We start from the raw sequence: 19,353 nt of genomic DNA, 5'->3' as shown, positions 1-19,353 counted from the left end.
ATAAATATCTCAAAGGCAGATGCCAAGAGTTTGGTGCCAGACTCCTTTCAGTGGTGACCAGTGACAGGGTAAGGAGCAATGGCCATAAACAAGTTCCACCTCAACATGAGAAAGGACTTTCCATGGAGGGTGGCAGAGCACTGGAACAGGCTACTCAGGGAGGTTGTGGACTTTCTATAACCAGAGACATTCCAAATCCACTCGGAGAAGTTCTTGTGTTATCTGTTGGAGGAGACCTTGTTTTGGCAGGCGGTTTGGTCTGGATGATCTCCAGGGATCCGATCCTGTGATTCCAGATAGCAAACCTCACCATTTCCTTTCCAGCAACTGGAAGCTTGGCAGCAAATAAAACAGTAGCATTCATTCCTGAGTGAAGAGTCATACCAAGGTTAAGGGACACAATCACAATGCTGCCAAAGCCTGATCTTAGGAGTATTCAAAGGGAAACTTTTATCTTTACAAATACATCTGTCCTGCAAGATGTACTGACTTCATCTAAATTAATCTCCTGCTTTTAATCTGCTTCTAGAAGATCCAGCCTCTAAGATTATTTTGAGTAATTTTTATCTTGGATATAATGTGTCATTTTCTTTAATGGCTGTCCTACTGAAGGGTTGGTCTTTCCTCTAGGCACTTGCAATCACAAGTTTTCTTCAACATTTAATGGTGCTTTCAGCTTAATCCAATATTTCCTATTTTTTTCTAAAAATGCATTTGCAGTGGGCAGGTGAACTTGAAGCTCAGATTCAGTGTCTTGATGGTTGGAGAGAAAGAAAATTAGGGAGACCTTCCACAGTGCATGTCAACATACTTCAAGGAACTTTAGTCTCATGAAGGTCTGTTTCTCTGCATAGAGAATGGCCCAGACCATTTCCTAGTTAAGTCCTTAAATCCCTCAGCAGCATTACTGGCTGCTTCTCTTCCACTTCCAAATAGCACATCAGGAAGTACATTTAATTAACACATCATACCAGCTTTGCATTTAGAAAGTCTTATTGAAACCATCCTCCACAGGCACCATTAGAACTGAAGCCACATAACAATTCTCTAATTCCCAGTGTTTGGGTAAAGAACCACTCTGAAAACCAAACTGCAAACTTCTGGTGCTATGCACTTACACAAAGAAGTAAAGTTGGAACTTTTCAGAGAAGAACAGATTTTTTTCCTCCTGTTATGTAGAAGAATCCTTAGTTTTTATCTGAGCTCACGATATGCAATACAAGCCTTTCATAGAGGCTCACAATACTCATCTATTTAAAATTAGCCATGATTACCAGCACCATGTACATGCACCATTTGAAGAGTTTAGTCCCATGTATTGAAGCACTTCTGTGGTTATTTGCATTACAGTGGTTTCTTTGTCTCTTTTATGAAGTCACAAAATATTTTGATATGTAATTGCTAGAAGTGAAATCCCTGTACTTACACATTTTAACTTTACACACTGTGTGATTTTGGCTGATTTGGATTTCTTTATGCTATCCTAAGACTTACACCCCACATCTGTGTACTGCAGCAGTCATTTTAGAGTTCCTCTCTGAACAAACAGCTGCTTGCCAGGAATGAGAGGAAAGATACAGAATCACAGAATTAACTAGGTTGGAAAAGACCTTTGAGATCATCAAGTCCATCCTATAACCTAACACCACTTTATCAACTAAACCATGTGGCAGTAAATGCCACATTCAGTCTTATTTTAAACACCTCCAGGGATGGTGACTCCATCACCTCCCCAGGCAGCCCATCCCAGCTCTGAAATACAATCTTAAAGTAATCAGTCTGGTAGTTCTGAGGTGTTACAGTAGTAAGAGGTCTGGCTAATTATAAGATAATTTATACCGAGAACATCTGGCATCCAAACCAAAACATTTGTACTTCTTCTAAATGATCTTCTAATTAGATATCATCCTTATATGAAATAAAATTCAAACCACTAACCAATAAGCAAAAATTAAATTTATCCTGCTAAATACTAGTTGACATAAAGGTATGTCCCATTTGCCTTCAAAGCAATACTCCCAAATACAGTGATGGTTCTTGTACTGCCCTTTTCTTTCATATTAATGGGTAAGCCTTACTGTGGGAATAGCAGTTCTTCCTCTAAACAACAAGTGAATAAAATGATTACTCACTCCCTTTCTATCTGAATTAATATGTTACTGCCTCCAGAATGATAAAGTTGAAAGATTAAACCAAATAAATGGTCGTTCCTCTTGATTTAGTATGTCAGAAACATCAGAATGGCACCCATCACACAACAACTGGCTCCCTCAAACTCTGCAGATCCAAAGTCTTTACACTAGCTTCTGTCTGATCACAAGAATAATAAACGGAAGAGGCAAGAGTTCCCTCCCTGCTACTGTTAATAAACATAATATTAAACATATATATCTTTGGAGACCTGTTAATGTTTTATCCTTGAAACCCAAGCAACAATGCTATTTTCTATGGAGAAATTAGGCATTGAGGAAATGAAGTGCCAGGAAATGAATGCAGTTTATTTTAATAGATTTATTGTTACCTGCAGACAGAGTCTAAGCAAACATTTCCTTCAGCAATAAAGCAAATAGCAGCTTTTCCTGCTGCTGCAAAGACTGCTTTTGTGACATCTCCGTGGATAGTTTCCTGCTCCATGTTAGTTTGGTAAACTGATGCTCACACAAGGACAGAGGAAACGGATAGTTTTAATTTTAATCTCCATAGTCTAGAGATGAGCAGTTTCCTCACAAATTCACGGCATAATTAAGAGGCTATATCAAACAAAATGTGATCACCAGAGAGGGAGCCTAGCTCCCCAGCATTTCAGAGATCCAGGAGGCAGAAGCTGCAGTGGCTGGTCCCTATTGAGGTGCACAGCTCTCTGAGGCAGCCTGGGAAGTGTCTGCACAGATTGCAGGGGATGTCAACCAGAACTATAGGGAATGCTAGGAATGATTCTTGAAGCTGGCATAACTCCTGGTGGTTTAAAGCTTTTTTTTTTTTATCACATACTTGATGAAATCTTTTTCTCTGCACTGAAATAGCCAAAAGAGTTTTTGCTTTTCTCATCTTCACTTCAAATTTCAAGAGCTGCAGATCTCTTAACAAGGCACATTCCCCAGTAAGACACAGAGAGAGATGAGAGGAATAATCTCCTGGCCTAACTGGAATAATAGGTATAAAACCATAACAAAACCACAAACATCCACTATAATTTGAGAGTAACCTACCTGCAACTTCAGAAGATGTGTTGCTCCACCAGTCCTGCATCATCTTCTAGCCACAAATGCCCTTCCAAGGAGCCAAAAGCTGAATTAACATGAGGACTGATACTTAAAACAAGTGAAACACACCCCCTATGTTTAGAGAACACATTTTATCTAGAATACACCTGCAGGCAATTAAGAGAACAAGGTATCTTCAGAAGGTCACTCACCTAATTTATCAGCTCTAACAGCTAGGGTGAAATGGGTGTTTTTCTTTAGGAGCCGTTTCAGATAGCCTAAACAAAGCATATTTTAAAAGAGATGTGCCAATACCTTCTATTGCTATGATGGTCAATAAATTTCATATTTATCTACCTTAAAGATAATAACAACAACAACAACAACGACAAAAAGACTAAAAAAAAACTAGAATGAAAAAGCAGAATAAAGAGGTCCCACGAAAGGCAGGAACCAACTATTCTGCTAGAAAATATCAAATTGTGGTTTTGGTATCACACATCCCTGCATACCTTAACCTCAAATTTTGGGGAAAATTTAAAAAAAAAAAGAAGTTAAACAAAAATATTTATTTGCTCAGTGCATAGAGATATGGAGATATAGAGAGAAAGATATGTGATCACCACACTGATGGACAGGCTGAGGAGGTGAAGAGGAGCCAAACCTCAGCATTGAGCCCTGGTGCTGGCAGGACCATGCCTCAAGAGAGTTCAACATCTGCAACAGGAGCAAGGAAGCTCTTGCAGGAACATCTGGAAACTGAGCAGTGATATTTCTCCTGAGGAAGATGAGGATCCAGTTGTGCAAATGGTAGAGAGGTGTATGCTGGGGAAACAGGAGGTTCTGCACACCCTGAGACTCAGACTGGCACTACCCAAAATCTGGATCAGTATTCCAACATTCAACACTGGCCACAACTGATTGCAAGCCACCAAAAAAACCACCACAGATGCTGTCTGTAGTCAGAGATGACAAATAAAGAAAATTAAATTTTAAATTAAATCTGTGGCTGGGTTGAAGATTCATATTTCTCTTCAATATTTTATAGAAGTGGTCATATCTCAAGAGCCCATTGAGTTGTTTGAAGACTTTGTGAATCTTTCTATAGCTTCTCCTGTTAAACATTAATAATCCCAACTCTGGCTACATGTGAGCACAAGAATACAAACAAAGCCAACAAAAGATTTTCATGAGTGGGAGCTATAGTGACTGATTTTTTTCTTACTGAGATTGGGATTTGGGATCAAATGCTGACTATTAGACTAAAGAAATGCTCTAAGTGTTTAGGAAATATGATGCTTTATTTGACCATGAAACAGACAAGAAAGAGCCAGGTCATTTTACAATACTTTATCCCAGAATTCACAGAAATGCAGTGTTTAAGATGGATGCTTTCTTCTGCTATAATTATGAACCCTTTTTCAGAAAAGAGGTCCAGTTTTTTATTTTAAAGAGACCATACAAAGCAAACGCTGGCCATGAGAGCTCTTGGGATGCCTGTTTAAAACAAGGTTTACAGTATAAAGCAAAAATACAAAAATACCCGTGTTTGGAGAATAGCTTCAGGGAGGACAGGGAACAGCAGGATCCCTTCTAATATTGTTCCTTCTTTGTATGTCTCTTCAAAAATGTAGTAAAGAAAATCTTTACTAAAGATAGCCTATATCATCACTCTTTCTTGAGCAGCCACAGGAACCATTTTGTGTCATAGCTTTCCAGATTTTCAACATTCCTTATTAAGTTGAGACAAGGAGAGATATTTACCACGATCCTATTCTTTTAGGTTCCAAATAATTTGTTTGTTACATGATAATTTCTGGCTGAAAAAAAAAGTTAATGTTGAAATTAAATAGTTTTGAATATAGCATGGTGATCACTAGCATATAATCTCTAGCTGACACAATGGATGGTCTCTCTGAGTATAATTTGGGTATTAGATTTATATATGCTTGCTCACCATCAGGCCTATAATAAGTTAAGCTGCTTAATATAATTAGCTTCCAAAATGAAATTTCCTGAATCAGAGAAGACAGGAGAAAATGAGAAAATAAAGTTCTCTTTACTACTGAATACTACAAATCCTGTGTGTCATTTTGGCTTTCAGAATCTGAGTTTTGTCTTGTTTTAATTTATGGCACAAAACAAAGTCACATAAACACTTTCTCTTCAGATGACAGTTCAAGTGACAGAGTTTAAGAAGCTCAGGTTTAGATCTGGTTTATGGGAACATATTTCACACAGTACATTATCTCTATCAAAGGCATTGGACAGAGACTGAAGGCTGTCAGAGTCAAGGTTCCTGAGCTGCTCTAACCAGGTCTGTGTCCTCTGGATCCACAGAGATAAATCTGAGACCTGGCTTTTAGACCTGGTTTAGTGTGAACCAGGATCTTGTTGTTTGTCTGCCTTTCCATAGGGAGGTGAAGAGCCTGGCTGTCCCTGTGTCCCCAAGAATGCAATCTTCTCTTCACAAAAAGACTGACAAATTATAGTGGAAGGTTCACCTTGGTGAAATTTCAGAGAGTCCAGACATGAAATTTCTTTAATGTAAAGAAAACTAAAAGGCTTTCAGGACTGATAATCATAGGAAAAACAAACAAACAAACAAACAAAGAACAACAAAACAAGAGGAACATTGTTAACTATACCACTTCCATTGGCAGCACTGGTATTTAATTAATGTTGCCAAAACATGAAACTGTAGTCATGAAAAAGTTGTAAACACAGCTTCAGTGCAGGCAATGCCCCATTCGGCAGAGTTTTTAGGAGTTTAAACTTCATGCAGCATAAACATACAACTAAACCATTAAGTGATGTTCAGGTTAATGAGGATCTAAAAGAGGAGGAAGAAGTTGGCTTCTTTCCTAGTTTTTTGGGGAAGATAGCCTTTGGCATGGAAAGGATGGGGCAGACCTGCAGAGGGAAGGGATTTAGCTGTTGGGACATCAGCTGAGCTGTTGCAGGTCAAGGACAAGGAAGGACATTTTGTCTTCTTTTGAGGACAATAGATAAAACTAGCAGGAATTCCACAAACTTGAGGAATCCCAGAGGAAAAAAAAGATTTATGCAAATATAAGCCATGTTTTACTTAGAATTAAGCTTCTGCAATTATTCACTCTCTGCTTAAACTGTATGAAGAATTATGCCAATTAAATAGAATACACTGTAAAGCAGAATTTTCCTGTCACAGTCTTTTATCTGAGGGCTGCTTGTGGCAGGAGCATTTCAGGTACTTGCACACTTTAAAAATTATTTTGTTTATTTATTCTTTATTCTAGTCTCAGCAATCTTCAGTTTCAGGCAAATGGGAGGTCAAGGACACATGGATGCATAATGATCACAAACTTTCAGGAAGGCACCAACTTTATCACTTCTGGGGAAAGCAGAAAACAACCCTTTATTTTTACCAAGTCATATATAATTATTGCAGTTCTGTTTGTACAGTTTATTGGAGATTCTTTTGAAAATCTCAATAGGAAGGAGAAGAAAAGATGGCCTTTCACCAAAAGCTAGGAGAACCTGAAAAAACCTTCCAAAAAGGAAGGTACTGCTCAAGAGAAGTTTGCAAGCTGGCCTCCCACCCCTTTAAGCCTAATTTGGCTGCAGAGAAACAGAAAAATAATGGTCCTTGAAAACTCCAAAGAGCTCCAAAGATGATTACACCACTTCTGCCCACCTTCCCCTATTTCAGACTTCTTGGCAAGAACAGCCTCCTTGGAAATGAGCTCCCACGGGAGTTATGCCAACCTGCATGGCCAGGTGACCTGTGTGCCCTGCCTGTGGGAGGGACACACCTCGGCAGCACTGCCTCCCTCCAACCTCTCCTCTCCACCAAGCAGCTGAGATCTGCTCCTTGAACATCCTCACACTTGTGACCACTTTGGCTGTAGCCTTGTCCTGGTTTGAGACCATTTTGGGAGGAAACATCCAAAAGGTGTCTCCTCCGAAAAGGCAGATTCTGGCCGGCTCCTTCCCCAACCAGTTCAAGAAAGATTTCCTTGGAGAAAGTGGAAAAAATCTGTTTATTTAACAAGAGAAAAACAACAACAACAAAAAAACCAATGTTAAAGAATAAAACCTTTTGCTGTTCTGAAGAGATGGCAAACTCAGAGTGTCCTTCTGTGGTTCAGAGTCTTTCTGTGGATGTGGCTCAAGCCTGGCATGCAGCTTGGGTGAGGGCGGGTGCCTGGCAGTTGTCCTGGTGTTCCAGACCAGAGAAAAGCTGAACCATTCCAAAAGAAGAAGCCACACTCCTGGGAAAAGTTTTCTTGCCTTAGCTAATGAGGAAAAAGCAAAGGAAAACTCCGCATCTCTCTCCCTCTGCAGAACCAAGAACTCGGAGAGCACCGAGAGAGCCTCATCTCTTTTTTTAAAAAAAGTAGCAGCAAAAGGAATTTCCACCACTTCCCCGTCCCTTTCACTCTCCGATCTAGTCTTAAGGGCACAGAACTCAATATCTGGCATAAGCAGACAGTGGGAGATACAATATAGCATCATAAAGTCACCCTAGGACAGCCTTGACACAAGTGTGGGGTATATTCACTGTGCTAATCCTGCATGAGTTCAGACACATCCCGGTTCCCTCTACAATAATCCCTGTACAGTGTGCTATACAACTCAGGGAATCCTGAAAAGCAGGATCAAGACATTTTGATGTATGGGAAAAGGTCCTGAGAACAAATCATTCACATGACTTAGTCTCTTACATTTAGAGGCTCATCACCATGTGAGACACCACATTCCTTGAAGGAAGATGAAGTTTAGCCTCCGTCAGAGTCCTGATATTCTCCCCTGCTTCTGTTCTCTGGACCATGAAGAAATGAGTTCCTGCAGGTTCAAATGGAGACACAAAAATAATCTAGAGTCCTTTCCCCCCTGCTTTTCTGTCTGTATCCTCAGACTTCTTGGTGATTTAAGCCAACACAGTCATGTGGCAAACAATTTTACAGTGCTAATACACAGTTAAAAGCAATCCCCAGATAATGAGTGTGTATATGACATAAAATACAGCTTTACTATTATTTGCCCTGGCATCATTTTTGCAGAATGCTTTGGCTCTAAAGACAATATTAAAATAAAACAACAACAAAATTAAAATAACACTGCAGAATTAGAGAAAGGAGGAAAAAAATTCCCTGAGTAGGATTTGTAAGGTCAAGCAAAACAAGGATATCTCTGGCTGCCCTCCAAGTGAGTACCCTCCAAAACACCCCACAGAGCTGTACCATCTTTTGTTTAAACCACTTATCTCTGCCCTGAACAGAAATTAATTCCCAGATTGGCTGAAATATTAAGTCCCTGGTGTTGCCACTGTGATGTTTAGGCAGAACACACTGCAAATACAGAACAACTGCTTGTGTAGGCAGGTCTGAGTGTCAGAAGTGCTGAGGAGGGTTTTATGAGAGGTACACACCTGTATCAATCTAGAGTGAAGGAGGGGACAATTCACTGTGACAGGGCTTCACCTGGCCCAGGGAGCTGACCCATGAATCAGCCTTGCTGATGATGTTTTTCCTTAGGCTATGAGCTCTACTCATCTTTTCACCAGGGGAGTCTCTTCCAGCTCCAGTACTCACATCACGACCAAGAAAACCAGATGGAGAGGATCAATGGAACATTGATGGGATCCATGGAGCGGTGATATTTTTATCCTTCCTTCCTTCCTTCCTTCCTTCCTTCCTTCCTTCCTTCCTTCCTTCCTTCCTTCCTTCCTTCCTTCCTTCCTTCCTTCCTTCCTTCCTTCCTTCCTTCCTTCCTTCCTTCCTTCCTTCCTTCCTTCCTTCCTTCCTTCCTTCCTTCCTTCCTTCCTTCCTTCCTTCCTTCCTTCCTTCCTTCCTTCCTTCCTTCCTTCCTTCCTTCCTTCCTTCCTTCCTTCCTTCCTTCCTTCCTTCCTTCCTTCCTTCCTTCCTTCCTTCCTTCCTTCCTTCCTTCCTTCCTTCCTTCCTTCCTTCCTTCCTTCCTTCCTTCCTTCCTTCCTTCCTTCCTTCCTTCCTCCCTTCCTCCCTTCCTCCCTTCCTCCCTTCCTCCCTCATATTTACTATCAAATAAACCCCATATTATCGCCACTGGCATATGGTCTCATTTGCACCTTAATATGGGCAGAGGCATTTCTAAGAACTTTAGTAATTGGATCATGACAGGCTCCAAAACTTTCATAAGTCTAGCAGATTAGCATAATTGAGAAGAATCCCCACCTAGAAGTACAGTTAATGAAGTAATTCCCTCTCTTGGTTCAGCCCTCTACTGAAGACTCACTCTTGCTTCTGGCCCCACATTGTTTATGTCTAAATACATGGGAAAGTGACATGGACTTATTCACTGAAGAAGCAAGATTAGAATAGGATTTCAGGAATGTGTTTGCCTAACAAAGTACTGAAGTTAGGTAAGAAACTATATAACTATACAATAATAGTTTACAGAGATATGAATATATAAAAAATATATAAAAAGCAAAAGTCTTCTGGCATCAAGAGAAAACAAACAATATTTTTTGTCAAAAGCAATTGTTTAAACACACACACACAAGCAAACACACACAACTTCTCAGCCCCTTTTCACTGCTTATTACAGCTAATGTAAGTATAGGTGACATAAGTACAGGTGATGTGAGTGGCAAAGCATTTTGGCTACAAGGCAGGGGCACAGCATTTCATTACTCTGTTCAGGGTACTTAAGGGCCTCCCCAGAACTGTACCTGAGCCACTCAACGACTTCAAGTGGCTCTGTTTTACAATACTCCTGTATGTCGTGGTTTTGACACTGGGCAAATGCCAGGCACCCACAGCAGCTGCTCACTCGCCCTCCCCTGCTACAGCCAGGTGGAGGAAAGAAAAAAAAGTAATGAAGGCATCATGAGTTGAGATAAGGACAGGGAAAAACACTCAAATGGCAAAACAGGGTAAACTTAGAAGTACAAAGTGATTTTATAACTAACAAAGTCAGAGGAGGATAATGAGAAGTAAATCAAGTCCTTAAAAACACCTTTTTACCCCAGCCCCTCCCTCCTTCCCACCGACAGTGCAGGGAGACAGGGCATGGGGGCTTTGGTCAGCTCATCTCCTGACATCTTCCACTGCTCAGGGAGACGAATCCTTCCCTTGATACACCATAGGGTCCCTTCCCACAGGGAAGTTCTCTGTGAACTTCTCCACCGTGGTTCCAATCTCATGAGCACCAGTCCTTCCAAAACTGCTGTGGCATGGCTCACTCATCCATAGGCTGCATCCAACAAGGACAGGCTGCTCCAGCCTGGGAGCAGGGACCCCCTCTCTCCACCAGCTCTCCCACTGGATCACAGACTCCTCCAGGCATCCACCTGCTCCAGCATGGGCACCTCCCCCACGGGCTGTGGGTGGATCTCTGCATCCCCCGGGGATCCCATGGGCTGTGGGTGGATCTCTGCATCCCCCGTGGATCCCCATGGGCTGTGGGTGGATCTCTGCATCCCCCGTGGATCCCCACGGGCTGCAGGGGCACAGCTGCTTCACCTTGGTCATCACCCTGGGCTGCAGAGGAATCTTGGCTCTGACACCTGGAGCACCTCCTGCCCCTCCTTCTCCACTGACCTTGGTGTCTCCATGTTGTTTCCCTCACATGTTCTCACCTCCTCCTCTTCTCTGGCTGGAAAAAGCTGTGCCCCACTTTTTTATTTTCTTCTTAAATATGTCATCACAGAGGTGTTACCAAGATCTCTAACTGGCCCAGGCTTGACGAGCAGCATGTCCATCTTCAGAGCCATCAGTGACTGGCTCTTCTGGACATGGTGGAAGCTTCTTACAGCTTCTCACAGAAGCCACCTCTGTGGCTCCCTGCTACCAAAAACTACGTTGTGCAAAACTAACACACCATCTTACGGAGAAATGTCATCCCTGCCAGGGAACTGAAGCATGGCAAAGATTAGTTGTTGAAAACCACAGCTGCAGTAGAGTTATGAGCAAAGGCAAATCACATCCCAGGAGATTGTCCTGTTCATTCAACTATCCTATTAACAATCACATATTTGCCGAGGAAAATGAGAGTAAAATAATGAGGGAAGGAGATACTAATAAAAAGAAAGGGACCATGGGAAAGAAAAGATTTAACATCAACTGATTTTACTGTGTTACCAGGCAATTGCTTTCCATTTTACCTGCTTGAGAGTGTCTCCTTATGCATAGCTAAATCAGCATTTGGGGCACGTTTTCATATTTCATTACTGCTACTGTGAATGGGGGTTATTTGGGAATGAAAAGTGCTATTTGATGAGGGAGAAACACCTGACACAGAGGACAGTGAGATAAAAACCTCTGGTTACTGGTTTGAGAACATGTCCCATAAATAGATTAAACACTGATCCGTGGGCAGCTGCTTCTGAACAGTGTGAGCATATGTAGGTCCAGGAACTGCTCAACTCAAACTGAGGCACTGGGACTCAGATTTTTGTTCTGGGGAAACAGCTCACAGCTTCAGGCACTTGGGTTTCAGAAACCCAGGCCAACTCAAATAGAACACACAAAAAAAATCAGAACAGAAAAGAAGAAAAAGAAAACCAGCTATTCTGCAAAGTCAACTAGAACCACAGTCCCTTGAGTATCTCATAAAGAGGGTTATCAACAGACACCTTTGAAACTCAAACAAAAGCTGTGTTTAAATAACTACATAAATTATACTTCTCAACATTGTTCCTGCTCCCATTTTAACCAAGTTTTCTTTAGTAATAAACCCCAAAAAATCTAAACATTTGACTACTATTTTCCAAGACAACACTATTATTACAATAGAAAAAAAGCAGATTTAGAGAGCTAATAATAACATATAGATATATTTTCTTGAGCAAAAAGAAAAACTTCATAATATATTGCTCACAATAAAGAGTAAGTTTCCAATTTTGTGCAGCAGTATTAACTACTGAGGGGAGAGGAATAAAGGAATCGTGAGATTAAGATTCTTCTGAATCACAGCAGAGAAGATAGAACACATTCTCCTGAATAAACAAATGATTTTACAGGCAGTAAAATGAGCAGGCAATCTTCAGTGATGCCTGCCTCTAACAGTTTTCCATACGACTCCTTGTAGGCAGACCCAGGGGAGAACAATGATGGCAGAGTGATTATTTCAACTTCCCAGTTTATTATTCTGCAGCCTTTCCTGGAGCAAGGGGATATTAACTATTCCACCTCTTCTCTGTGCTGCAGAGAAATTAGGCTTCACATCACCATGTAATATATGTGTAATGAAGAACTTCTTATTGCAAAAGCTTATTTGATCTGAAATGCTGAGAAATACCATGCAGAAGAGAAAGGACTTAGGGTATTACTGCTGTGGGAATTATAAATTTCAAATAATTGATGCAAAATAATATTGCCATAAAGAAAGCGATGCAATAACCATGGATTCTCATAGATGAAAGACCAAGGTGAGAGCTCTGCCTTTTGCAGTGAGAGTATTTCCACCAATTTTTCGTGGATTCTGCCATTTTCCTGTGCAGATCAGGATAGAGCCCTCAAGAGGGTAGCACAAGCCAGTGTCACCAGAGCTGGGCCATTCTGCTCTTTGGCTAATACTGCCTGTTAGGAGCCAGTTCTTTAATTAACATACAAACATTTTGCCCATAATGGAAATAGTTTGTGAAGGCCCTGGACTCTGGAGGAACTTGCTGCAGGCTGCCTCAAGAAAGTTGTTTTCTTTGAGGTGGCAAGAAAACTCATGCCCATAGTGCTGACACCTGCCAGTCTGCAGGTGCCTCCCCAAGCCCCTCTTGAAGCCACCAGCAAACCCAGTAGTGACTCTACCTTCAGATATAAACAGATATAAACTATATTGCAATTATATCTAAGTCCTTATATTATGCTTGTAGTGGTGCCTTAACTTGTATTTGGGGACAAGGTCTCATCTGTCAAATTAAGTCAAAGCTACTGGAGGCTGAGCTGGCTCTGGAAGAAGAGATCATAGAATCAGAGAATAGCCAGGGTTGGAATGGACCTTAAAGACCATCTAGTTCCCATAACCATGTGAATTTGAACTGCAAACAAGACAAGTACCTCCCCAGAGGAACATAGGGATTCTACTTACCCTGGTACTTGCCTTTTGCCCTGGCAACACTGACCTTCACCAATCTCCTCACAGCACTGCGAATGGAGAGCTTACACACACACAAAAAAAAGCAGCAACAAATTGCAGTTAGTGATAACAAATACAGTTATTTGTTTCTGAAATTCTGTGAGAGTTCCTAGTTATTTTTTCACTGTTTTTGCTAGAAGAGCAAAATGTTTAAGGCAATGAATCATAGAATCATAGAACGACCTGGGTTAAAGTGACCTTAAAGCTCATCTTGTTCCTATCCCCCTGCCATGGGCAGGAACACTTTCCACCAGACCAGGTTGCTCCTAATATCTGATCTAAACCTACTGTTTGTCAGTTTGAAGCCATTCCTCCTTGTCCTGTCACTCCAGGCCCTTGTAAATAGTCTCTCTCCATCTTTCCTGTGGGCTCCCTTCAGGTGCTGGAAAGCCACAATCAGGTAACCCCAAAGCCTTCTCTTCTCCAGGCTGAACAATGCCAATTCTCTCAGCCTTTGCTCTCAGCAGAGCTGCTCCATCCCTCTGTTGCCCTCGGTGCCTGCTCTGGGCTGGCTCCAGCAGGTCCCTGTCCTTGCTGTGCTGGAGCCCAGAGCTGGATGCAGCCCTGCAGGTGGGGTCTGAGCAGAGCGGGGCAGAGGGGCAGAATCCCCTCCCTGCCCTGCTGCCCACGGGGCTCTGGATGCAGCCCAGCACTCGGGGGGTTCTGGGCTTCCAGAGCACACAGCCAGGGCATGTCCAGCCTCTCACTCACCAGCACCCCCAAATCCTTCTTACAGGGCTGCTCTGGATCCGTTCATCCCCACCCTGTACTGATACAAGGGGTTGCCCTGACCCAGGTGCAGCACATTCCACTTGGATTGTTAAACTCCTGAGACTCCCATTGGCCACTTCTTGAGCTCATCCAGGTCCTGCTGGATGACATCCCATTCTTTATGTGTGCGACGTGCACCACTCAAGTTGGTGTTATCAAATTTGCTGAGAGTGCACTCTAATCCCTTTGTCTATGCCACTAATGAAAATATTAAACAGCACTGGTCCCAGTACAGACCCCTGAGGGACTCCACTGGCCACTGATGTCCACTGGGACTCTCTGTTGTGGACAACCACCCTCTGAATGTGACCATTCAGCCTCTTTTTTACTCATCTAACAGTCCACCCATTGAATCCATCTCTCTCTCCAATTTAGAAAGAAGGATGTTGTGGGGGACCAAGTCGAAGGCCTTACAGAAGTCCAAAAAATGACATCCAGGTTTTGTCCTAGATTGGGTCTTTTTAGGTTTGTGTCTGCAACATCCCCAAAAGAGGAAAGGGCTCTGCCTTGGAGAGTGGCGTAAGACTGATGTACAGTTTCCTTGACTTTCTGAGAAGCATTTATAAATGTTAGACAGTTCATGTGAAGCATTACCACTTTCCTTTGGTGTAACTACAGTATAAGGTCCTGAAGCCTCATACAGTTACTTCCATCCAGGAAGAACACTGCATTGTAGCTAAATGAGGCATTCACATGGCAATAGAAGCCCTAATTATATATTAGGGAGGGGAGAAATAATGAAAAAGATCTGTTATTAAAGCAGTTATTAACATAAAATAGGAATGTTTTAGCTCAAGATGAAACATGAAAAAAACCTTTCTTCATGAAAGAAGATACTTGATGCATGATGGGTAGTGCCCAAATCACACACCAATGGTCCCTGATTCACAAAAGAGGAAGGTTCTTTTCCAGAGCAGAGGTGTTGGATAAAGTTTCTTAGGGAGTGTGCCACAACTTGGGCTTGGGCACCCATAAGCTGACTGCCTAGAGAAGGTAGGTCTCACTGTATAATATTTCTACCTGCAAGGGTTTTTTAAGGTGTTTTCTTGTGCTTGCTCTGATGTGAAACAATGAAGGACTCTATCTGTGGATGACCCAGTGACCTTTTGCTGGGATTTCACCTGTAAGAACACTCACATTCCTCTCTGCTCACCTTCTGGAGAGGAGAAATTACATTCAGATCAGAAGAGTTTGGGTCAAGGGACTTTTACTCATGTACTCATACTTCGGCTCAACCAGCAGTTTTCAGAGGAGAGGGAACTGATGTGTGAAAATCAACTATGGACATAAAAAGATAATTTGCCAAACTGCCTGTTGATTCAGTCTCATTAACCTCACATTTCTCTCAATGTTTCATGAAGAAGCTGGCATATCCCAGCTGGATAAAAGGTGCCAGCCACCAGGGATGGAGGCAGTCCAGTGAATGGGGCTGGCATGGGCATCCATGGTGTGTAACAGCAGTGCAGCCTGGCCCCACCATCTCCCCATGCCCCAAGTCCCTCATGCACAGGGTCCTCACCAAATGCAGTCACAGGGTGTGAGGCACTCAGTGCTCTGCCATGTTGCTACAGTGCAGACATCGGGATCCATCCCATCCACTGCATAAAAATTGGAATTGCAGCTTTGGTTTAAGCTTAGATCGAAAAGGAGCTCTTCCTTTCTTCAGCTCAGCTTCTTTTACGAGACTGTGTCTTCACTCTGTGAAAAATGGGAATTTGCCTATGTTTTTTAATCTGTGAGATGTCTAATTATTCCACTGAAAAAATTTGTGTGTAGGAGTGAATCCTGTTGATGCAAAGTGTGGCTCAGGAAAGGAAAGCTGCTGTCAGTATTATAACAAACAACTCTGACTGTTATTTCTACTTGATTTTGCACTAGGACTGGTTATTAGCTTAACCTGTGGTAAAACAACTTATTTTTTCCTTCCTTTTTTTTCATCAACCGTTATTTTAGCCTGGAGATTTCCTGAACAAATGTATTACACAATAAATCTGAATTTTCTGCAATAAATCTCCTTCAAAGATAGTATTAATTTATCACAAGGAGCAGACAAAGGTCCTCTGAGCTGAAGACCCCTCTTCCCCATCCCAGATCCATCAGTTCTGTGGGATGTGCAGGCAGATATGTGGCAGGACTTCCTGCCTCTGACTCTTGCATGGTTCCTCAATGGATCTGCTGCAAATTCCCAAGAAAATTCTGGAAGATCCTCAAAATCTGCCTTGGAAAAAACTCTCTGGGTTGGTAAGGAAGATAGCAGGAAAAGCTGTGAAAGCTTGGAGATGAGTTCATCTCAGCTCAATCAGGCCACAGATCCAAAATAGGTGGAAAGGTTTACTGTATTTAATGATCTAATGACTTTTACCTTTGGGTCTTGAAAGTTTCATGGAAAACACAGGGGGAAAAAAGAATCCCTTCTTGTCTTCAAACCAGAATCCAACTGTTCATTTCTGAGTAAACAAACCAAATAAAACTGTCCTTTTCAGCTGGTATTCACCCTTCATTTATCAAGACAACCTTCTTGTGGACTGACTGTTGGGTAACCTAGAGCATCAAAGTTTTAAAAGGGGGATACCTTCCAACCCACTGAGATGGTTTTAAATTCCTTCTGGTCTTGGTAACACCCCTGCAGCATCACAGGGGTAATAACCCTTCCTCCCACTAAGGGGCTTAGGACAGGTTTGGTGCCTGCAGTCATCACAACAACTGATTCTGGAGGCATGGTCTTGGCAAAAGGTTTAGATAGTTTCTGTATCACACTGCAGACCAGGAAAAAATTAAATTTCGAGATCAGAGACAAGCTCAGAAATATTACACAGGTCATAGGAAACAGGTTAGTTGCCAGTAGAACTAAATACCCCTTGAGGGCATTTCACTTCCATGCTAGTGGATGCCAGGAGCAGTGGTCCCAGAACATGGTGCAGTGTCTGCAGAGCCTCTTCAGAACTCCCATAGTGGGTCTGACTTCCCTGTCCTCTCTGCCCTCCTGCCAGGAGCACAGTATGTGGAAATCACACTTCCACATTGCCACCTCACCTGCAGTCTTGTCAGCACACTCCAATGAATGATGCCAGCAGGAGACTTTCACCTGTCAACCTTCTATTCAATATTGACCTGACTATTTTGTTATGTCTGATTACATTTCCAAGCTCAAGTCTTCACTCAGACCCTAACTAGATGCAGAGTAATTTTCTTCCTGAATTACACCGACTACCAAATCATAGGTAAAGGAAATCATTGGGGAAAAAAAACCTATTTTTGATTTCATTGTCTCTAATAAATAGAGACTGTGAAAAACTATTATGTTCAGTATCAATTATTCATATTTCCAACAAGTAACTGACACATCCTCAAGTTATGTCTTCCATCTGTACTGGTTATAAAATACAGTTTTCACTGATTGGAATGGCTGTTACTCGCTGTCAATTTAAATAGATATAATGAACCATGCAACAGAAGCGGATAACATTAGGAAAAAACAACACTTGACAGCCGCTTGGGAAATACATAGGCAAGAGAAGACTGAAAATTGTTGCAGATCTTTATCTATGGCTTCTTACTTTTAAATGCTGACCTCCAAGATATGCAGAAAGATTTATCTGCACTTGAAAATATCCAACACCTCCTGTTGTGTTTCTTTTTCATACCCAGGATAATTTAAATATTTCTAAATTTTAGATTGCATTATCTTATTTTTAAGAAGCAGCACCCAAGTCACTCTTGCTGCCCAGCATGACAAATTCCCCTTAACAGAAATCCTTGGCCATCATTTTCCAGCCTTGTACCCAGGATAGACTTGAGCTAATTACCTGAAGTGAGGAAGTTTTCAGATGAAGTTCAGAGTAGATTTATAATTTTGTTTGTTCAGCCTATAGAGCCACTGAAATTGGCCTCTCACAGCAATGTATCACTCATACAGGAAGGAAGATTTTGGGTTTTTTATCAGAAGCCAGAAGTCAAAGAAACTATATCAATTCCTTGGTAGGCACATATTTATGGACAACTTAGGCAAATTAACTATACTGTCTCAAAAATTTACAGAGAGTGCAGAGCTGAGCACTTGACGCCCTAGCAGTTCCCAAAGATGGATGCAGATGCTCAGAGCTGTGTCCATTCCTTTCAGGCTCCATCTATGCTGTCACCAGTCTCTGCAGGAGAGCAAGGATAGGCAGAGCTGCTGCCAAAGGTTGGCATGCACTCTCCTTTTTTTTATGGGGCATCAAAGAAGCAAATGGCAGAGACTTAATTGTCTTTTTAAATTGCAAAGGTTGATCATCAAATTGACATGAGTAAGCATATTTCCAGAAATTTTTTTAGTTCTGTAGATCCCACTTTGTTTAACCCAACTTCATCACGCTTGCTAATCTAACATGAGAATCATGCTGAAGAGGGTGCAGGGAAAACAGACACTTTGCTTTCCCAAGGCCAGAATTATTGTTCAGTTGCAGACAGAACCAATCACAACTGTCCTATTCATTTATGAAAACTCTTACCAAGTATCACGACATATCTCTCACCGTAACTCCTGTTTGAACTATCAAGATCAAAAAGACTCTATTTATTATCCATGGATGCAGAAGCGTTTTAACATTTCAGTGAATCTTGAGCTCCAACAAGCAGGATGCTTTGTTTTCCCTCATTTCCCATAAAGCCAAAATTTAAGCTCCCAATCAGCCTCTTTTATTTTCCTTATTCATGTCAGAAGGAACACCATGCAAGTTTACCACTGAGTAGGTCAGGCTTCAAAAGGAACTGTCTGCAACAGCTAGAGAAAGAACAAACATAGGTCGGGTTCCCGATCTTTTTTAAAATATTCATGACAGATGTGGAAGGGATGGGAACATCAGGATGCTACTCTTCTGGCTTCAAAGATATGCATCAATAAACCTTCACGTATATGTCGTGACTTTTCCCAGGCTTCCTGATTAATGGGTCAATATTACCTTTTTGCAGGATTTCAGGACTCTCAGCATTCCCTCTCTGCACCACATCACCAGCTACAGTTGTCTGTCGGAGAAGGGAGACACGGACACCAATTCGGTCATCTGCGAAGTCTCATTTATTGATAATTAGAGTGGCGATTAAATACAGTGCTTAATTAACTCATGCATATTGCAAAAGCTAAGCTCATCATTGGTTGCCTTGCCATATGCGTCACTATGCTGATCAGCTAACTTTGTGGCTACACTTTTGCAATTTCATGGCTAGCAGAGTTCTTCTAGTTCTTCTTTTACAGTCTGTCTTTGTTCATCTTATCACAAGTCTACGTGCTTTCCCTCTTGCT

Source organism: Sturnus vulgaris, chromosome 2 (genome assembly GCF_052056855.1).
Source record: "Sturnus vulgaris isolate bStuVul1 chromosome 2, bStuVul1.hap1, whole genome shotgun sequence".
Classification (NCBI taxonomy): domain Eukaryota; kingdom Metazoa; phylum Chordata; class Aves; order Passeriformes; family Sturnidae; genus Sturnus; species Sturnus vulgaris.
Note: the sequence above shows the minus strand (reverse complement) of the source record.